The 21,296-nt window shown below is 48.1% G+C and overlaps 1 long non-coding RNA gene across 1 annotated transcript; it reads right to left on the bottom strand.

The window, feature by feature from the left end:
• Positions 1–886: 886 nt before the first annotated feature.
• LOC109548279 (uncharacterized) lies at positions 887–20,383 on the bottom strand. The gene is made up of 3 exons (XR_002174329.3): positions 19,725–20,383; positions 10,138–10,319; positions 887–4,125 (listed from the first exon to the last, which is right to left on the bottom strand). It is a non-coding gene; the product is annotated as an uncharacterized lncRNA (long non-coding RNA).
• Positions 20,384–21,296: the final 913 nt, after the last annotated feature.

Raw genomic sequence — 21,296 nt, 5'->3', positions numbered from 1 at the left:
ACCCCACAATATCCTGTCCATTTGCCAAGGCCCAAGTCATTGAGATATAGATAATATTCCCCCATTATCTCTTTCTTCCACATGGAACTTTTAGCTGGACACTTGGTTACTTGGCTATAGACTACCTTTCCCAACCTGCTTTGTAATTAAATGTGGCCAAATGGCCAAGTTCTGGCCAACGGAATAGGTGAGCCACTCTGGGTCCGTGCCTTAAAGCATCTGTTTGTTCCTCCACCCTCCCTTCGCCCTTGCCACAAGGTGAGAGGTCAATGCAGCAATGACCAAGCTTTAACCATACAGATGAAGATAATACCCAACAGGACAGTGGAGCAAAGCAACAGCATAGAGCAAAACTGTGTCCCTGAATGACCCTGCGGAGCTGAGCTGTCCCACCAGACTAGTGCCACCTGCGTCTGCACTGTTACGGGAGAGGGAAATAAAATTATATCCTAAGATTGATCTTATATAGACTACTGTGTTTTGGGATCTCTGCGCCATAACTTATTTATCCACTATCTCCTCTAAAAAGACTTCCCTGAGAGCTGTCTGAAGTCCTGCCGTGACTTTGGTGGCAATGCTCATCCAGCATCCATGTGCCATTACAGCTACGTCCATGCATGTTACTTGTCACTCCTGGACTGGAAGATTCTTGAGGGCAAAGGCCACACCGACTTCATCTTTGATGTCCCCCAGAGCAATCAGCACAGCGTCCTTACACGGAAGTCATGTCTGCTGAAGAAGTGAGTGAGTACACAGTGCTTCCCACTCGAATACCGTTTTTAGAAAAGAAGCAAAGATAGCAGCAGTGGAGTCAACACACAACACACTTAAACATAAACCAGAAAGAATGGGGCTGACAAATAAGAGGGCTGCGGTGTCAAACTGGTAATAGTAATACTCCAAAAATAAATGTATTGTGGTAACAAAGCCTGAAGAGACTGCACTGAAAAAACACAAGGTTACTGAAGCCCTAGAGCAGCGCCCCCCTTCCGCCCAGTGACTGCGTCGCCCTCAGGAGATGGCCAAGGTGGAGATGGCCACACGCTCTCAGGACCTGGACGACCACTTCTGCAAACTGGATCCCCTCCCCCTGGGCACTTGTTGTCGTACTGGGAGAGAGGGAGTAACATTGTTCTTCCAGACCATGAAAGTCTCAGTCACAGGGGTGTGAGGTCTGGGGCCAGACTGCTGAGTTTGAATCCCAGCTCAGCTGCTTACCAGCTGTGTAACCTTGGACAAGTAGCTTAACCTCTCTGCACCTCCATTTCCTCGTCTGTAAAACAGAGATGATAACAGTACGTACTTCTGAGGTTGTTGTAGGATGAAGTGAGTTCATACATTAAGGCACCTACGATAGGGCCTGGCACACAGTCTGTGGCAAGTGCTGTCATCAACATCACCCTTGTCTTTGTTGTCGTCACCCTTACAGGTAGCTCACAACGCAGAACCCTTTGTGCAGTAGGTAGAGCAAACTAAAATGCCTGATTTCCAGACTAAAAATACTGAGGTTCTAAGGGATCATGTGACTTGCCAGGGGTCACCAGGAATAGAAGCGGGACCTGGACTGCCCCTCTGGTATCCCAGCTTTAAATCATGTGCTAATGGGGAACTCTGTAACCTCCATGTGGGAATTCTTCTCCTGCTTCCAGAAGGGCTCCTGGACTTCAGGAGGGAGCAGCTCCGGGGAGGCTAAGAGCAGAGGGGAGACTATCATCTCCTCCTGTTTGACTGGCTTCTCAGGAGTCCAGGTGAGGAGCCAGACCTCTCTGCCTGCTGCCCATCCCCCAGCAGCCTCTTGACCCTCCTGGGCCCCAGGGAGCTGAGCCTTCTCTTCAGGCTGCGTGGGGGCGGGGAGGCACCAGGAAGAAGTTTGGGTGCTTGCTGATAAAAATAGATGAAGAAATGTGAAGGGGCCAGAAAGTCTCAGATGACGTTGTAAGCAAACCTGCAGAAAGGAAAATGTGAATGAGGAAGTATAAATGAGAAAATAGAAAAAATGTGCTTGGGCCGTGTCAGAGCACAGGTGCTTCCGGTGATGTCCTGGCTGGCCCATTAGCGGAGGTGATCCGAATAAAGCCAGATTCTGTGTGTGTGTGTGTTTGTGTGTGTGTGTTCAGGGGGCTGTGATCGATGCAGACACAGCACGGGACAGAAAGAGAGACAGGAAGAGTCTAGGAGCCATTCACAAAGAAAGGATGGGAGAAGAAAAGGGGAGAAGGGAGAGGAGACAGGAAGGGAAAAAAGACAAAGAGAAGCTGAGAGACGAGAAAAGAGGAGAGGCCGAGAGCCCCACCACCACAGAAGCAGGGACTGTCTTCACCATGTCACGCTCTCAAAGTGCCCCCCTCAAAAACTGAACAGAATGAGACTTCTCTCCCTGAGGGAGCTCTCTTTCAGGAAAGTGCTGGAATGTTCCAGCTACTGGGCGCTGACCAGTATCCCAGCCCCCCCCCCTTCCTGGCTAACCTCCCCCTTTTTGTCTCTTCCTGATTTGGTAGGACGCCCTCCCTCTTCCTTGAGCTCTGTTTCTTCCATAAAATTGAAGATGCTGTCGTGGCCCCTCTCGGCCGATCGTGTGAGTTGGGCCAGTGGAACCCTCCAGTCCGGTGTGCCCACGGACGGCCTCCCAGAAGAGGTCACGTACATTCTCAGCCCCAGGTTGCAGTGTCACGTGACAACCAAGGTCCACAAACCCTCAGGCCCAAGGTCAACGCCCAGCAGTAGTGGCAAGGCCCAGAGGTCCCTCTGTCTGCAGGGGCAGCGCTCCCTTCCCTTGGGCCGAGCAGACCCAAAAGTGACCCCAGACCACAGCTCCAGGAGCCCCGTCTCTGTCCCTGGAGACACGGGCCATGAGCTCCGTGGCTGGCAGCCTCCGCCTGTTTCGCCTGCACCCCACACCTTGGCTGCAGGCCTCACAGTCCCCCTGAAGGTTGGCCTCTCCACGCTTCACCCCGCACACTTCCTTCCAGGTCAGACAGGACTCCAGGCCACTTTCCTCCACCACCACTGCCTTGACTTCCTGAGAAACCTGAACCAAACACCCACCCTGGGACGCACACGCCTCGCGTCTGCTTTCAGGTGAGGAGATTCCAGGCCCTTCCTGGCCAGGCACCTGCCCCCTTAGCAGGGCCAGCAGGACAGGCCTCGGGCTTCCTCCGCCCCCGCAGCTCCAGCCCGCAGCCCAGTCCCGGGACCCCCTCGCCTCATCCTCAACAGCATGAATCCACCCACACCCAATTCCAAGTCTTCTTAAATCTGTAGTCCCAGCGGGTCTGCCACACAGCACGTGCATAATAAGCGTTTCTGGATGGATGGCTTTCAACTTCTGATTCCTGGGAGTCTATAGACTGTTTTTTAAAACTCTTCTTTCAGACCAACCCCAGTGCATCTCCGCCTCCTCCTCTGTCTCTGCTGCAGGCACAGGGGCCCGTAGGAACCCCTTCTTGACCTTCTAGGTGGCAGAGGCCAGAGGACTGCAGACTCTAAGGTGTTCCTGGGCCATCACCCAAACCTGGTGTATCAATTTCCTGTGGCTGCCGTATCGAATTGCCGTAAACTGGGTCGTTTCAAACAATAGAAATTTATTCTCTTGTGGTTCTGGAAACCAAAGTTCTGAAATCTGTGTCCCTGGGCTGGAATCAAGGAATTGAGAAGGTGGCACTCTGTCCAGAGCCTCGAAGGAAGGAAAGAATCCATCATCTCGCCTCTTCCAGCTTCCGGTGGCATTCACTGGCTTGTGACCGCATCACTTCAATCTCCACCTTCTGGTCACATCGCCTTCTCTTTTCTGTGTGTCAAATTTCCCTCTGCCTTCCCCTTAAAAGGATACATGTGATTGCATTTGGAGCCCACCTGGATAATCGTGGCTACTCTTCCTATCTTGAGATCCTTAACCACATCTGGATTAAATTTAACTTAATCCCATCTGGATTATGACAAAGCCCTTTTTGCCATATTAGGAAAGTGACATTCACAGGTTGCAGGGATTAAGACCTAGATGTATTTGGGGGGGCCACTGGTCACTTTGCCCCTTGCTAGGTCTGTGATTTGAACAAGTTGCTGAATTTATCCAAACATCTATCGAAAGCCTTCTGTGTGCCAGACACCATGCTAGGCATGAGTTCCCTGCAAAATGGAGAAAACAGTATGTTCAGTACTATGTTGATGTATGGACAGTGCCTGGAATTGTGCCTGACTAAGAGTAAGCACTCAATGAATCCTACCTATTACCATTATCCCTAGTAGGTGTTCAGTAGGTGGGATTTATTTTTAACACCCAGATTATACAGGCATGGAAAAACCGAGACAAAACAGAATCATGGAAGACAACAGAAAAAAGAGGTCCTCCATATCTTCTTTGATTTTCACAACCCTGTGTGAGTTGGGTGATCTTCTATTTTACTGAGGAAAAAGTAAAGTTCAGAAAGTTAAGATCCAGCAGACACAGTTGATGCTCACCACATATCCATGGCTGCTCCACAATTTCCCCTGTAGCTAGACAGGGCCACGTGACCACTTCTGTCCAATGGACTGGGAGCAAGAGTTACAGGTGTCACTAGCGGGATAAGGCAGAGGAAGCACCCTGAACGCCCCCTCAGCTCTCCCTTCACCTGCCATGCTCACCACAGAGTTCTCACGTTGAGACGGCATAACCACAATATTGAAACAACCCAGGTCCCCAAGACACTGCTGGAAGAGAGCTGTCTGATCCACGGAGGACTTCATACAAGTGAAAAAACAAAAACAAAATACAGAGCTTGTGTGTGTTGGGCCACTGAGGCTTGGCGTTTGTTTGTTATCACATCATAGCCTATCCTTGACTTACTAAAATCCAGGTCTTCTGACCAGGTGTCTGTTTCAGTCTACACTTACAGTCTTTACGTCCACACCTCCCACTCACATTTTAGTCTCTTTGGTCAGCCTTCTAGCCCATCTGTCCACTGAATTTGCCCTTTGACCACCATACTGCCAAATCCAATTAACGGTATTAGACTTTTTTCATAATGAATTTCTGAGGAGTTCTGCTGAAATATTTTCCTCCCTTGGTTACTCTAGTAGAAAGTAACAGAAAACCTAATCTAAACTGGCCAAAACAAAAATAAAATTCATTGTATCACATAGGAAAAGGCTCGATGGAAGAGTGGATTCCAGGGATGGCTGCGGTAGTAGATCACCAATGTCATCAAAGATTCCAGTTCTTTCCATTTCTCCTCTCTGTCAGCTTTGGCATGTGGACTTGCTCCCTAGGCTGGGTTTCCTTATGATCACAGATAGCTGCAACTGTTTCTGGTATCCCATGCAGACTGGACAAAGTCCAGAGGTAAAATAGAACCATCTCATCCTTGCTCCCATCTTAAGAATAGGAAACCTTTCCCAGAAGCCCTTTAGAACTCTTCCTCTCACGTTTCATTGGTCAGGATGGGTCACAGGTCCATTCCTATACCAATCACTGACAAGGGGAATGAGGTTACCACCACTGGCTTCCACTGTCAAGATCCACTCTTTGGAACAGGAAGGACCACATACTTATGTCAAGGAGGATAGAGGGACAGACCTTTCTTGGTGTCCTCTCCTGGGTACTCTTCCTCTGAAGGCAACTTGAGTTTTTACTTCCCCAAGGGTTTTATGCCCAGACCTCTGGCCCTACTCCACACCCTCTCCCCAGCAGTCTCATTCATCCCTATGGTTTTAATTTCCACATATATGACCAGGAGTCCAAATCTACACCTCCTGCTCTGAATTCTCTCAAGCTCTGGACTCAAATATAAAACCGTTTGCTACATGAGGTCCCAAAGGATCTTCAAACTCGCTGTGTCTGAATCAGAACTGATCTAAACCTTCCCACCTCAACTTCCTCAAAGTTGTTGTTCTTCTTGGGTCTGCGGTTCAGGTTAGTGGCATGAACTTCCACTCTCCACTGCTCCTTCTACCGCACTGGATTAGTCATCAAGCCCTGGGGTTCCAGCTTGAAACCTCAAATTCATCTCCCCTCCCCATCCTCACAGCTGCTGCCTGGGTTCAGGCCTATGTTTCTTTCCTGGTGCATCACAATAACCTCCTAACTGGCCTCCTTGCTCCAGCCTGGGGGCCGTCAATCCACCTAATACAGCCTCCAGGGCAGTGGCATTGTGCCCCTTCTAATTCCCATCCCCCAGCTCTGAACACACATGCTGGGTCTTCCATGGGCAGACCCTGACCCTGCAGCTCTTTCATCTGCATCTTGACAACACCAACCTTCCATATGATGTCACCACTCTGGGCCTTTGCACCTTCTGTTCCGACTGCCTAGAACACCCAGCAAACTTTTCTTCTTCCTTTAGTCAACACCTCCTCCAGAAAGCCTTCCCTGATTCGCTCCTGATAAAGTTAATCAGTGCCTCCTCTGTGTAACATTTTCCTTCGATGATCCATTAAGCATGTACTGCCTGCTTACTATGTGCCAGGCACTGGGGTATGACAAGGAACATGACAGACACAGTCTCTCTCCTGTGGGAGGGAGAGGAAAAGGAAACAAAGCTAAGAGATGTCAAGAGGAATTGGAATAATGATGGGGAGGGCCTCAGGGAAGACTTTTCAGGGCACCTGAAAGATAAGTAGGAGCTCACCAGGTGAATGGGAGAAGGGAATTTGGGCAGAGGGATCAGCCTGTGGCGAGGCCTTGGGTGGTAAAGAACATGGCATATCAAAAATATCAAGAGCTTGGGCTTCCCTGGTGGCGCAGTGGTTGAGAGTCCGCCTGCCGATGCAGGGGACACGGGTTCGTGCCCCGGTCCGGGAGGATCCCACATGCCGCGGAGCAGCTGGGCCCGTGAGCCATGGCCGCTGAGCCTGAGCGTCCGGAGCCTGAGCTCCACAACGGGAGAGGCCACAACAGTGAGAGGCCCGCGTACCGAAAAAAAAAAAAAAATCAAGAGGTCAAATCTAAACCTTCTACAGCTTCTCTTGCTGGACCCCCCAACACAGGGCTCACCAGAGGGTCTTCCCTACCAGGAAGAGTCCCTAGAGGGCAGGCTCCAGGACCGACTCACCTCCTTCTCTTACTACTGCAGGATGTGGCACCCAGGAGGAGCTCAGGGGGATTTGGGGAGAATGGAGAGACAGCGGATCTGACAAAGGCGTCACGTGTAAATGTGAGCCACTCTGCACAGGCAAGCTTATTCCCAGGGAAGACATTGCAGGTGGAAGCCCCCTTTGTACGCACCCTCCTGTCCATGCCCAGACTTGCCAGCAGACACCTGGCCCTGTGGGCAGCAGGAGAGATGCTGCCACCTTGCCCCTTGAGAACAGTGCTGCTTGTGTCCCCCTCAAAATTCATATGTGGATACCTCATCCCCAATGTGATGGTCTTTGCAGGCGGGGCCTTTGAGAGGTGGTTAGGTTTAAATGAGGTCATGAGGGTGAAGCGCTCATGAATGGGATTAGTGCCCTTATAGAAAAAGACACGAGAGAGGATCTCTCTCTCCACCATGTGAAGACACAGTAAGAAGGAAACAGTCTGCAAACCAGTGTCAACTGAAAGAAAAAAACAACAGAGTTGTGAGTTAAGTTATTTTCAGGCATCTTACTGAGGACTATAGTCCAGGAATCAGGCTGTCAGCTAGCTCTGAGGAACTACTCTGAAGAGGTAGGTGAGGAGCCAGTATATAAATGAATTTGGGGGCTAGGAAAAACAATTAGTCAAGCATACATCTTGGTAAAAGATGACCGCTAATCACAAAGAACAGATATCTGAAGTTAATGTGCTTTTCTAGCATGGAAGACACAAGAACCTGGGGTCGTTGAAATTCTTCCTCAGAAATGCACCTTAACTGGGTAGGGGCCTGTTTATCCAAAACACAGAGTGTCTCCTGCAGTTTTTCCCTCCTGAATGCCCAGGGCACACTGTCCTGGGTGACTGCAGTGGGTTGTGATTTAACCCTTTGTATAACAGGATAATGAACAACACTGTTCTTTTTGTTTACATCAGGAAAAGAACACTTACCAGAAACTGACCCTGCTGGCAACCTGATCTCGGACTCCAGAACTGTGAGAAATGCATTTCTGATGCTTAAGCCACCCACTCTGTGGCATTTTGTTATAACAGCCACCTCCTGGCATATCCCTTCAGACTCTTCTCCCCAGCAAAAGGATGTGAGATCCACCCAGGGAGGGTGGTGCCGAGGGGAGGTTGCAGGCAGCCTTCCAACCTCACCCCCTTCCTCAGCTCCGCTGCCAGCCCCTCACACTTGAGTGTGCTCAGGGAGCCTGGTCCCCCCTCTCTGAAATGCAAGGCCTAAGCCAGTCCTTTGCTGGTCATGGAACAGATAAAACACAATGACCACAAGTTCAGACAGATGCAGAGCCATGTGCCACCTGCTTTTTAAAGAGGGCTGCAAATACGGAATAAACCTAAACTTCGAGATCCAAACTCGGTCCTTGAGCCAATTCTAACACCATAGAGGCTCAGAGTAGCACCACTGGAAAGATCCTTGTTGATAAACCTGTTTCACACTGTCCCACAGCAGACAGAGGCCCAGAGATGCTGTACTATCTGTGAAAATTCAGCGAGCCAGGGCAGAAGGGCACCTGAGGCCACCTGATTCTCCACTCAGAACTCTGCCAGGCAACAGGGAACTCTACTCAGTGCTCTGTGGTGACCTAAATGGGAAGGAAATCCAAAAAAGAGGGGATATATGTATACGTATAGCTGATTCACTTTGCTGTACAGCAGAAACTAACACAACATTGTAAAGCAACTATACTCCAAAAAAATTAATTAAAAAATGTAAAAAACCCTAACACAGTGATGAATGGAGCCCAAGCACACTGTTTGAAAATGAAGTTGGCATTACCTGTTTAGACAAAGACACAAATGTACTTGTAGCTTCATCTGGAAAAAACAAACAAACTAAAAACCCAAAGAAAAGAAACAAAAAATTACCCCCTACCAAATCTTTGGAAGACAATTGTTCTAAATTGAGGCCCTCCCCTGACTCATCAAAACAAATCTAGCCAATGAAATCTCTTTTACTCTTGATGAATAAAAGTCAACATTTTAACTGTAAGAATTCTATTATGAGTACAAATTTCCAGTTATAAAATAAGTCCTGGGGACGTAACGTACAGCACAGCGACTATAGTTAATAATACTGTATTGTATATTTGAACGTTGTTAAAAGAGAAGATCTTACATGTTCTCATCTCAAGAAAACAAAAATCTGTAGCTATGTTTGGTGATGGATGTTAACTCAAATTATTGTGCTGTTCATTCACAATACACACAAATATTAAATCATTATGTTGTACACCTGAAACTAATATAATGTTACACGTCAATTATACCTCGATTAAAAAACCCTATATTATGCAAATAAATACATAACACAAATTCCTCTAAAAAAGAAGAACTCCGCCAGGGAACCCACAGTGGCTCTTATTGCCCACAGGGGATGAATCAGATTGAAGGGAAATACAAAAAAAGGAATGGAGACTGCATCAGAGGCAGCACTCCCAGAGAAGGCAGCCCATCTGAGAGGATGGCTGGAAGGAAGATGTGCATGTGCACCCACCCCTCCCCTCAACCCAGCTCCTCCCTGGCTGAGTGTTAGGACGGACCTGGACGGAGAAATCCTGGAGTTACACTCTGCTTTAGTCCCACCTTTTCCTGCAGACTCACTCTGGGAGTCCCGGCCAGAGCAACAATAAGATTAGTGAAAATTTAGAGAAAATCTAGAGAATAGAGAATAAAAGACCTCAATTACACAGGTCCCTAAACAATAGGTTGGAAAGCTATTTGGAACCATTGGGGGCAGGGCATTCTGTAGGAGGGTGATGTGGAGAGCAAGTGAGCATGGATAAACCTGCTAAATCCAGACAACAAGTCCTGTCTATTTTCTTAGTCTTTCTTTTTCATCATTTGTTTGGGGACAGAGGGTAGCAGCAGAATCCGCAGGTCCCAGGGATCACAAAAAGCAAAATTTGCTGTAGGCTTTAGCCTGTCAGCCTGGGGCGGATTCCTCCTTATCTGACCTCTCTTTATCTGGCATCTGACCTTTCCATATTATCACTGCTCCCTTATCTGCTGCTTCCCCCCCCCCCCCCCCCCCCACCTACCAGGCTGCAGAGATGTGGTTGCTGTCAAGGGGAAGGACAACTTACCTACATGATCAGGAAAAGATGGTTCCCCATAGAGACACGCCAGGGAGCCCTAGGACCAGGGCCCTCCTGAGGTTGGGTCCTGGGAAGGGCTGCCTTTCCTGACATCTTCAGCTGCCACAGGAGACTCAGGGCAGGAACCTGCTCTGGGGAGGGCGAGCGTGGGTCTGCTGAGAGCACAGACTCTGAGGGTGAAAGGAGATGGTTATACCTTGTTCTCACGTGTTCATAGTAACATAGGCCCCAAATATGAGCATGAGGGCTCCCCCATGAGCCAGAGTCCTCTGAGACACTTTCCCTGAATTAGCAGTGTTCAGGAATATGTGTGTCCCCCTGCCAGACTGCTCAGTGAGGGACTGCCCAGCCTTCTGTTGGTTTATATCCCCTTTGTGAGTATGGTAGGCTGAACAATGGCCCCCCAAAAGATTTCCACTTCCTAAACCTAGAACTTGTGAATGCTACCTTATACAGAGAAAAAGGGAGGAAGGGGAATTTTGCAGGTGTAATTAAGGGTCTTGTGATGGGGAGAGATTATCCTGGATTTCCTGGTGGGCCCCAAATCCAACCACGTGTATCCTTAAAAGAGGGAGGCAGATGGAGATCTGACACACACAGAAGAGGAGAAGGCGACCACAGGGGCAGATATTGGAGTGATGCGGCCACGAGCCAAGGAATGCTGCAGCCACCAGAGGCCAGAAGAAACAAGGAACAGATTCTCCCCTAGAGCCACCACAGGGTGTTAGCCCTGCTGACCCCTTGATTTTGGCCCAGTGATACTGACTTTGCACTTATGGCCACTGAAACTGTAAGAGAACAAATTTCTGTTGTTTTAAGTCACCTAGTTTCTGGTAATTTGTTATAGGAGCCACAGGAAATGAATACAGTGAGTGATCTCATAGGATTCATTCTTATTATTCATTCAACAAACATCTGCCAAGTGCCCGCTCTATGCCAGGCACTGCTGTTGGTGCTGAGATACACAGGACAGAGCAGGCCTTGCCCCATGGAGCTGCAGTCCAGTTGGGCAATGAGGGCCAAAAGGCGTGTAGATGATCATCTGAAAGAGCTTCCTCCAAATAATTATGGACAGCAGCACTGGTGAGAAGGGGAGAATGGTCATTTGAAAGGATCCTTTTTTTTTTTTTCTTTTTTTTCAGTACGCGGGCCTCTCACTGTTGTGGCCTCTCCTGTTGTGGAGCACAGGCTCCGGACGCACAGGCTTAGCGGCCATGGCTCATGGGCCCAGCCGCTCCGCGGCATGTGGGATCTTCCCTGACCAGGGCACAAACCTGTGTCCCCTGCATCGGCAGGCGGACTCTCAACCACTGCGCCACCAGGGAAGCCCTGAAAGGATCCTTTTTAAAGGCAGCTTTAAAAAAACCACACAGACCTCCATAAAATAGTCACAGCTACTGCAGAAATTATATACAAGTACACTTGTGAGCACAGATGTGCTCTTCAGGGAAACACAAAGCTCTCTGGATCCTAGCCACACCCCAGAAAGTCTTCTGTGCCCACCTGCGGGGCCAGTGCACTTCTCCCCTTCAGGGAACACAGGCTCCTGCAGAGGTGGCGGAGCCTCGGCCCTCACAGGCCCGTAGAAATGACCTTACCCAGGAAGACACCAGCAATAGGGTCCTGAAAGTGTGGCTTTTCAATGTTAACATAGAGATTGACTGCATGTAATTTACCCCAAACTGGAGGATGAGGTCATGACTCTGGGTTCACTTTAGATGAGTCAAAACGTGTTGGGCCTAGAAGACTCCAGGCTCCGGCAAACTTGTGCTTTCCCACATGTAAGCTGGTCACATGCGCAGTCAATTACCTCACGTAATCACACCCGGTGAACTCCAGAACAGGCCATCTCCAAAGCTGGCTAAGCTCCTAGCACCGCCCCGGCATGACCAGGTAACCTGATTCTGTAAAATACCTGCTGATCTTCTCGGCCACAGGACTCACTCTGTCTGAACAGCCCGGGAGGAGGCGTGGGGCAGTCCACATTCTGCCCCACCACTGGGGCCCTCACTTCTGAGGTTTAACAGGACCCCTTCCTTCCACGTGTTTTGAGAATTAACACTTCCAACATTTGGAAATACACTTTGGAAAGTGTTAGGTGTAGAGACAAGGCTGAGCTATGTTTTTAATCATTGGTATTATTCAGTTGCCTCCAGAAACAATGACCTTTACACTGTCTTTGCTGGGTACAAAAAAAAAAAAAAAAAAAAAATTGCTCTAAACCAGCGGTCCTCAACCTTTCTGGCTCCAGGGACTGGTTTCATGGAAGACTTTTTCCACGGACCTGGTCGAGGCGTGGGGGAGATGGGGGCTGGGTCAGGAGGCGGTGGGGAACGGCAAATGAGGCATCGCTCACTCACCAGCTGCTCACCTCCTGCTGTGCGGCCCGGTTCCTAACAGGCCCCGGACCGCTACCGATCCGCGGACCAGGAGTTGGGAACCCCAGATCTAAACGGTTTCAGTAGCTACAACTGTGTGTGTTAGCTGATTCCCACCCCACCCCGACCCTCACCCGCTTCCAAGCTGGCCGCTCCAAGGCAGTTTCCAGAGTGGAGCCTGTGTAGTAAAGAATTAACCTTCCCCAAAGACAGGTCTGGCCTTTGTCCTCAGCTCCTGCAAGGTATTGCTAAATTCTTAGAATGTCCTGCCAGATAAGCGTTTACCTGGGGTCTTGGACCACACTGGATAGTCTAACAATGTGATTTATACTGGAGGCTTTGACCACATGATATCAGTTCTACCTCCAGACGCCTGGAGATGAAAGGTCAGCCAAGCAGGTGGTCCACCATGGCTACCTGACTGCGTCTAAATGAAACTTCCGGACACCAAGGCTCAGGTGGGCTTCTCTGGTTGGCAATATCCCATGTGTAGTGTCACACATCATTGCCAGGAAAAGTTGGTGCTGTCCATGACTCCACTGGGAGAGGACAGCCGGAAGCTCCCCTCTTGGAACTTTCTGCTCCAGGTGTATCTTCCCTTTGCTGATTCCTTTCACTGTAATAAACTGTAGCCATAAGTACAGTAGCTTTCAGTAAATTCTATAAGTTATTCTAGTAATTTATGAAAATTGAAGGTGGTCTCATCCACATAGATGGACATAGAGATTATCATATAAGTGAAGTAAGTCAGACAGAGAAAAGCAAACATCATATGATATCGCTTATATGTGGAATCTAAAAAAATGATACGAATGAACTTATTTACAAAACAGAAGTAGACACACAGACATAGAAAGCAAACTTATAGTTACCAAAGGGGAAAGTGGGGGAAGAGACAGATTTGGAATTAACAGATACACACTACTATATATAAAATAGATAAACAACAAGGACCTACTGTATAGTACAGGGAACTATATTCAATGTCTTGTAGTAATCTATAATGGAAAAGAATCCGAAAAAAAGTATATATATATAAATAACTGAATCACTTTACTATATACCTGAAACATTATAAATCAACTATACTTCAATTAAGAAACAAGAAACTAAAACAAAAAACTGAGGGTGGTCTTGGGGACCCCAGGTCTTGCAATTGGCATCAGAAGTGAGGGTGGCCTTGGGGACTGCCTCCATACTCTGTAAATTCTTAACCTTGTCATGCCCTGGACTCCTCCAGCAGTCAGTCTGGTGAAGCCTGTTGACATTTTCTAGGATAAAGTTCTTAACTGCATAAAATGAATATAAAGTATTAAACAGGGCTTCCCTGGTGCCACAGTGGTTAAGAATCTGCCTGCCAATGCAGGGGACATGGGTTCGAGCCCTGGTCTGGGAAGATCCCATGTGCCACGGAGCAACTAAGCCCGTGAGGCGCAACTACTGAGCCTGCACGTGTAGAGCCTGTGCTCCACAACACGAGAAGCCACGACAATGAGAAGCCCGTGCACCACGATGAAGAGTAGCCCCCGCTTGCCGCAACTAGAGAAAGCCCGCGCACAGAAACGAAAACCCAACACAGCCAAAAATAAATAAATAAATTTATAAAAATAAATAAAGAAATAAAATATTAAAGAAAAACAGTTACATTGAAATGTAAGTATCAGAATATGTGCTTCTGTATTAACACATTAAATAACAAGTTCTAACAGCAGATTTAATATCTAGTTTTGAAGTAGCATCAAGCCTAGCCAATATTTTATGTGGAATTGTGCTGGTGTCAAGGTCACAGGTGTTGTTACTACTAGTGTATTTTGCCTATGTTCATAATTGAAGGAGATTCTTAATTTCAGTTAGAGGTTAGTGAAAATAAAAAGTCTAATTCTTTTCCTATCCAAGGTCACAAACCCCACAGATTCTACCCACAGACCATCAAGGGGTCCATGGGCCCCAAGTTAAGAGGCCTGGTCAAGGGCTTGGGTGATAATCTCACCCTTCATAGCTAAGTAGAGCTGCTGCTCTCAATGTTATTATTAATAATAATAGCTAATACTCAGTGCTTGCTCTGTGCTAGGCATAATAAAGGTGAAAGTGTCACACAAATTTGAACCATTATTTTTATATTATATCATTTAATGAAGATGAGCTTTCTGGTTGAGTTAAGAAAATAATAGCTACCGCTTTTGGTGCACTTAACATGGGCCAGGCTCATGCCACGTGCTTTCAGTGCGTCCTTCGCTTAGGCCTCCCTACAGCCTGATGAGGTGGGTCTGCTCTTCTTCCCGTTTACGGACAAGGAGAGTGAGGCTTAGAGAGTTTAAGCAACTTATTCAAATCACGACGCTAGTAATTGGTAGAACAAGGAATTCAAACCCAGATCTCTTCGACTCAAGACAAAGCACAGCTCCCCAAACTGGCAGAATGGCACTCTGCAAACAGAGATGGCCACAAGGGGCCACAAGGTGACCTGACCACAACCGTCCACCTGTGTTCAGGCAGAAAGACCGCCACTGAATGGAAATAGGGATAACTCAGCACAAGGTCCTGCATGCATTAACAAGTCAATGATTGCCTAGGCTGTGAGGAAGTTCCTGTACTAATCATTAGCGTTTAGATTCCAGAACAATGGGGATCACAGAAGACTAAGCTGCCCGGTGAAGAGCTTCCCGGTTTCTCTGAGAACGCCCTTGCTCTGCACACAGAGAAACCCTCAGGTTCCCCACTGAGCTAGCAGCATCCTCTATACCAGGCCTTGCGGGCTTTGCTTTCTCCAAAGGAAAAAAATCTCAAAGTTCTTATCTGACATGAACTCCAGATTCTACAGAGCAGCTATTGACAGCAAAGCCCATCAAAGGACCGGGATACCAGAGGCAAAGGCAGGTAGCAAGGGGAGGGCTGGGACCGAGGTAGAAAGAGAGAGAAAAAAAAAAAACCTTAAAGCAGGGACTTCCCTGGCGGTCCAGTGGTTAAGACACCACGCTTCCACTGCAGGGGGTGAAGGTTCTATCCCTGGTCAGGGATGAAGAACCCACATGCCGCGTGGCACAGCCAGGAAAAAAAAGGAAAAAAAAAGATGTTGCAAACAAACAAACAAACAAACAAAAACCCTTAAAGCAGGGCAAGTCACAGAACAGGAAACTATGTGGCACCCATGCCACTGCTCCCTATGTCCTCACTCACAGCAGACCCCGCTAATGGGACACATAATTCCCCTTGCTGAGATTGGATGCAGCTTCAGAATCCTTCTCAACACAGCTGTCCAGGTAGCTACAACCAATGGACTGAACTTGACACACCACTTGAAACCTATTTTCCATCAGAGCCAGGCATACAAAAAGGAGAGGAGAAATGTTATACTCTTGAAATAATGACATGAAACAAGATGAGCTCACACTTATTGAAAGTTTATTTTGACCCCATCCTTATTCTAAGCACTTTACATGTATTAACGTACATTTTCCTCCCTCACAGCAATCCTATAAAGTTGATACTGTTATTATCCATGGGATAATAATAAATCCTATAAAGTTGATACTATTATTTTCCCATGGGATCCATATGGGAAAACTAATAATAATAATAAATAATAAAATAAAATAAATAATAAAACTAATAATAATAAAAATAAATAATACTAAAAATAAATTAAACTAATAAACTAATAATAATAAATAATAAAAATAAAATAAATAAAACTAAAAAAATAAATAATAAAACTAATAAACTAAAACTAATAATAAATCCTATAAAGTTGATACTATTATTTTCCCATGGGATCCATATGGGGAAACTGAGGCACAGGTAGGTTAAATGACTTGCCCAAAGTAGCCCAGTGAGTAAGGGGCAAAGTCAGGATTTGAAACCAGGCAATCTGGGTCCAAAACTTGCATATTGAAATAATGTCTATGTTGTGTTGATTCTGTCCATGTGCTGGGGGTGTTTGCAGCTAATGATCCTCGCAAAAGACAAAGATGAGAATGGCTTTACATTTTTGTGTGTAAATTTTGGATGTCAGCAAAGGTGACTCGTAACATTCTAAAAGACTGTTCTCTGAAGTCCTTAGACACTTCTGTCAGGAAATGCCCTTGCTCTGGTCTAGCTTCTCAGTGGGGCCCAATTCCCCACCTCCCACCTCCCCACCTCCCACCTCCCCACAGCAGTTGATCTGCCCAGGGCCGGTCACACCTGGGGCAGGGAGCAGAACCCAGCAGGAAGCACGTCTGAGCCCTGTGGCCGAGGCTGGGACTCCCCTCTCCCTCCTCACCTCGTGTGTACTCCCTGACCCACCACTGGCCTCACTGCAGATCCCAATCTGGCCCAGCTAGACCTGGGAAGTCTCTGGAATCTGGCCGTTCTGTTAATATCAGAAGTTGACAAAAACAGGTGCAGAGGAAACCAGCTCCACTCCTGCCTGTGGTCCCAATGGCGACCAGTCAAATCTCCAAGGAAACAAGCCAGAATCCAAGCACATGACTCAACCACCGTGTCACATCTTCTCTTTTCAAAGATGAAGCCAAAGGAGTTTTAGGAGGGTGATACAACCTCAGCCTCTGCAACAGAAAAGGCCCACACCTGCCTTGGCAGGTAGCTGCTCTCAGCCGCAGGAACGAGTGTGGCATCTGAGCTTAACCCAAGGTCACCACCAACGCCCCCTCAAAGCTCCACGTTCAGAGACTGCTGAGCAAGGTAGCCAGCAGGCGGCCATGGCAGAGCCCAGCGAGGTGCTGTCCGCGGTGCCACCCTTTCCCCCAGCCCCAGAGCACTCCCTCCTCCTTGGCGGGGCACAGAGGGGGAAATGGAGACCTTCTCAGGGGCACCAGCAGCTCTGCAGTGTCGGTAGCAGCGGCCCTAGTTATTAACCGGAGCTCCCGGGGCTGGGCCCACTGGGTTCCCCACCCAAATCCTGACGGGGAGTTAGATGGGAGAGTCTGGGCAGACGGGAAGGTGGGTCCCAGGCAGGCTCAGCTAGTCCAGACCATGTTAGCATCAGCTGTCATGAAAAAGGCAAGTTTTCAGAAACCTCATGTAAAGCTCTCTAAGCACTTTCAAAACTTTTGTAGAACATTTTGCAGTATGTGACATTTCATAGGTAACATTTCTCTTACTCTTATATGAAGTCTGAGATACAGAAAGGGCAGATCACTATGGCCATTTGGTAGATGAGGAAAGAGGTTCTGGAAGAGAGTATGAAAAGCCCATCACACGGCAAGTAACATGGCAGAAAAAAATGCAAGCCCAGATCTGAGTGTGAAGTCCCAGCTCCTTCCACTACATCAGGCCAACTCCCCACTGTGCTGATACCTCGTCTGCAGCCCATTCATACTTACAAGGTTCCTGGGGTACCGAGAAGCAAAGCAGAATGAGAAATGGATCTCTGGGCGCTCACAGCCTCCCCGAGCCCACTGCTCCTGCACTTTGCAAGCCCCCCACTACTCCTCATCTCCTACCCCCACCTACCTGGCAATTACCGCTGGAGCCAATAGGTTAGGCCATTAGACACTCGCCAACGTTTGGTCAGCATTCACAGACCACGGGCGGGGCAGGGAGTAGCTAAAATGAGAGGGTTAGACAATCCTGTCTATACTGGGGTTATAAATGTATAATTCTCTGCACTCATCTCCAGCTTTTTGTAGAGAAAGCATTTCACAAATAGGTCAGGCTTAGGGTGAGTCACACAGAAGCCACTCACATCTGCTTAGGTCAAGAAAACCCAGGTGGAGGGAATGTTCTCAGCAGTTCCCTGCAGCCAACACAATCACCACGTGGAATTCTAGTGCGAGCCCTGCTTTGGGAGATTTTCACAGGGTCTGTCTGGAAAACTCCAGGCACCTAACTTTTCAGCCTCACCATCTTTTTCCTTTTGGATGGTGGGATTTGGGCCTGGTTCACCAAAGCTGCTCAGGCCCAGTCTCGAGAGATGGCCATGCCCCAAAAAGTCATCCAGTTCACACGCGGTCCTCCTTATTCCTGAGGCCCCTCTGGAATTTCTGCCCTTTTCCTCACCCTCTCCCCTGACTGTGGTGCCAGGTCATCGTTCCTGGCTCAGAAAAAAAGCAATCTAGTAAAATTATGGCAGGGTAAGATGTGGGTGTCACTTTTCCCAGAAGCGGTGAAAGCAGGTCAGCAGAGGAGAGTGGTGATTGGGTAAACAGATGGTGACTGGTTTACTGACTGGGCTGGATTTGCTGTGTAATTGGACATTGCCTTTCCTTTTTCTCCCCCCTGTCTTTCAACCCTTTGCTCTTGGTTCTCTCTTCCCCTCCTGGGACAATATCTTGGAAAGATCCCAAAATATTCTGGTCACTTTCAGATATTAACCAATGATCCTTATCTTCAGATATTAAAAATTCCAGGCCAATCTAAGTGAAAACCTGCATCTCTCAGCCAACTCAAGGCTTATTGCCTCTTCTTCAGCCCTGCACCCGACACAGACACAGATACCTGCCCTGGGGAGGGTCACGGACCCTTCCTTCTGACTTCCTACTCCTTCTTCCACATTCACCACCTGCTTTGGGTCTCCAGGTTTGGGGCAGGGAAGAGATATGAGAAGCAGAGGCGCAAATCGTCCTTTTAGTTAATGCATTTTCTACTCCTCTCTGACCAGAATTAGCAAATTAGAAAAAAAACAGGATGCCCGGTTAAATTTGAATGTCAGATAAACAATGAATAATGTTTTGGCATAAGAATGTTGCGTGCCACATTCGGGCAGGCTGTATTTCATCTGACAAAGATACACTGGCTGCTGAATGCCTCCAGGTCATGGAAGGTGTATTAGTTTCCTACTGCTGCCTTCACAGACTGCCACCAATTTAGCGGCTTAAAGCAACCAACATTTATTCTCGTACAGTTCTTGAGATCTTAAGTCTACAATGGGCTGCGTTCCTTCTGGAGGCTCAAAGGGAGAATCCCTTTCCTTGCCTTTTTCAGCTTTTAGGGGCTACCTGCATTCCTTGGCATGTGGCCCTCTCCTCCATCTTCAAAGCCAGGAGCACCTTCTCTCCTCTCTGACCTCTGCTTCTGTCCTCACATTTCTCTTAAAATGACTCTTGTGATTATATTGGGCCTGCCTGGATAATCCGGGATAATTTCCCCATTTCAAGATCCTTAATCACATCTACAAAATCCTTTCTGTAATTAAGGCAACGTAGTCACAGGTTCTGGAGATTAGGACGTGGACATCTTTGGGAGGCTGTTACTTACCAGTTGTCTACAGGCAGACTTTTCCCCTATTCTTCAAGGGGGCCTTGAGTGGGTTCCTGAAGACCCCTTGCTGAGGATCCCGCAGCACTGCCCCATTCTCTGATCCAGGCGACATGGGTGATGCCCTCTGCAGCTAACTTTCTACAAACATCTCTTAGCTCCTGCTTGAAAGTTCAGCCCACAGAGGCACTTTGTACTGGGGTGTGCCTTCCTGAGCAGGCAGAAATCTTGAGTTGGGGAGCTTTCAAGACCCTCGAGCCTAGCTATCTCCCAAGGTGTCAGTCATGTCACCTCGGACCCCAAGGAAACATTCCGGCCCTGGCCCAACAAACTATGGAAATTATGCCATGCCCAAGAAATAGTTTAACGAAGTCACATGGGGTTTGGCTGCACCTTCCTTCTCATTAAAGAAATCCTCAGCTCTCTGAACATTCTTTAGACTTCTCTTAGATCTAGGCTGGAGGTGGGTGACGTGCTAAGACCAGAAGTTGCAGGACCGGTTTGAATACTTCTTAGCAAGCTCGTCATGGATGGTCTAGCATCTCTCTTTAAAATGTGTGGGTTGGTGGAAGTGAGGGGGTGAGGAAGTTGGGGAGGGGGGCAAGGGAGATCACCTGTTGTTCTAGGCTTTGGGTTTCAGCCAATGTCCCCAGACAACTGGAAAAGAAAAAACTGGACAAAGAAAAAGTGACCCAGAAAATAAATTTGCAGTAAAGTATGGATGTCACCGATCCCAGAGGAACTAACGTTTAACAGAGGAGAGGGGAATGACTGACTCAAATGTACGCACCGCTAATGAAAAAGTGCCCCGCATCAATGATAAACCTTCCCAGGAATCCTGTCATACACCTGGCACCGCCTACCTGAGCCCAGCGTCAGCATTGCAGGGGGAGCTGGGCCCTAAGACACACCTGAGTCAGCACAAAGAGCCCATGATGGCCGATGGGAAGGCAGCTGGAATGGTGCTGGGATAGCCCACAGGCTTGGTTTGCACACCCACCCTGCAGATCCAGAGTGATCGACTATATGTAGAAGAGCACTGAGGCTGCCCTGGATTTGGTGAGAAAGTGTGTCCTCAGCCGCGGACACAGGGCCAGAGTGGTGGTTCGGAACACTCCCTGATAGAGCCGGAAGGTGGCTGCGGAGTGAGTCGTGGGTGTGAATGCTGACTCCCCCACTTACAAGTTGTGTGACGTTGGGGCTCCTGCTTAACCTCTGGACCCCCATTTCTATAAACTGATAAAAGCTATCTACGATCTAGGATTCTTATGAAGAGTAAATGAAGTAATGTTTGCAGACCCCCTGGGACCCAATAAATGTTATTTCCCTCTCTCCTCCTCTAAGATGCCCTCGCGTCAGACACCTTTGCTTTGTGTCTATGTGTCAGTGGGTGTTTTTACCATTTAGTCCTGAGTCCGGGTCGCCTCGGCCTGCAGCGGCTTGAAGCAGGATTTTGGTTCCCGGCCAGAGACTGAAGTCAGGCTGCAGCAGCGAGAGCACTGAATCCTAATCCCCAGACCACCAGGGACCAGTGGCCAGTGACAAGGCCCTGGCCCGTCAGCTGCGTCGAAA

This window comes from Tursiops truncatus, chromosome 17, assembly GCF_011762595.2.
Source record: "Tursiops truncatus isolate mTurTru1 chromosome 17, mTurTru1.mat.Y, whole genome shotgun sequence".
NCBI lineage: Eukaryota > Metazoa > Chordata > Mammalia > Artiodactyla > Delphinidae > Tursiops > Tursiops truncatus.
Note: the sequence above shows the minus strand (reverse complement) of the source record. Positions and strands in the feature narration are given on the sequence as shown.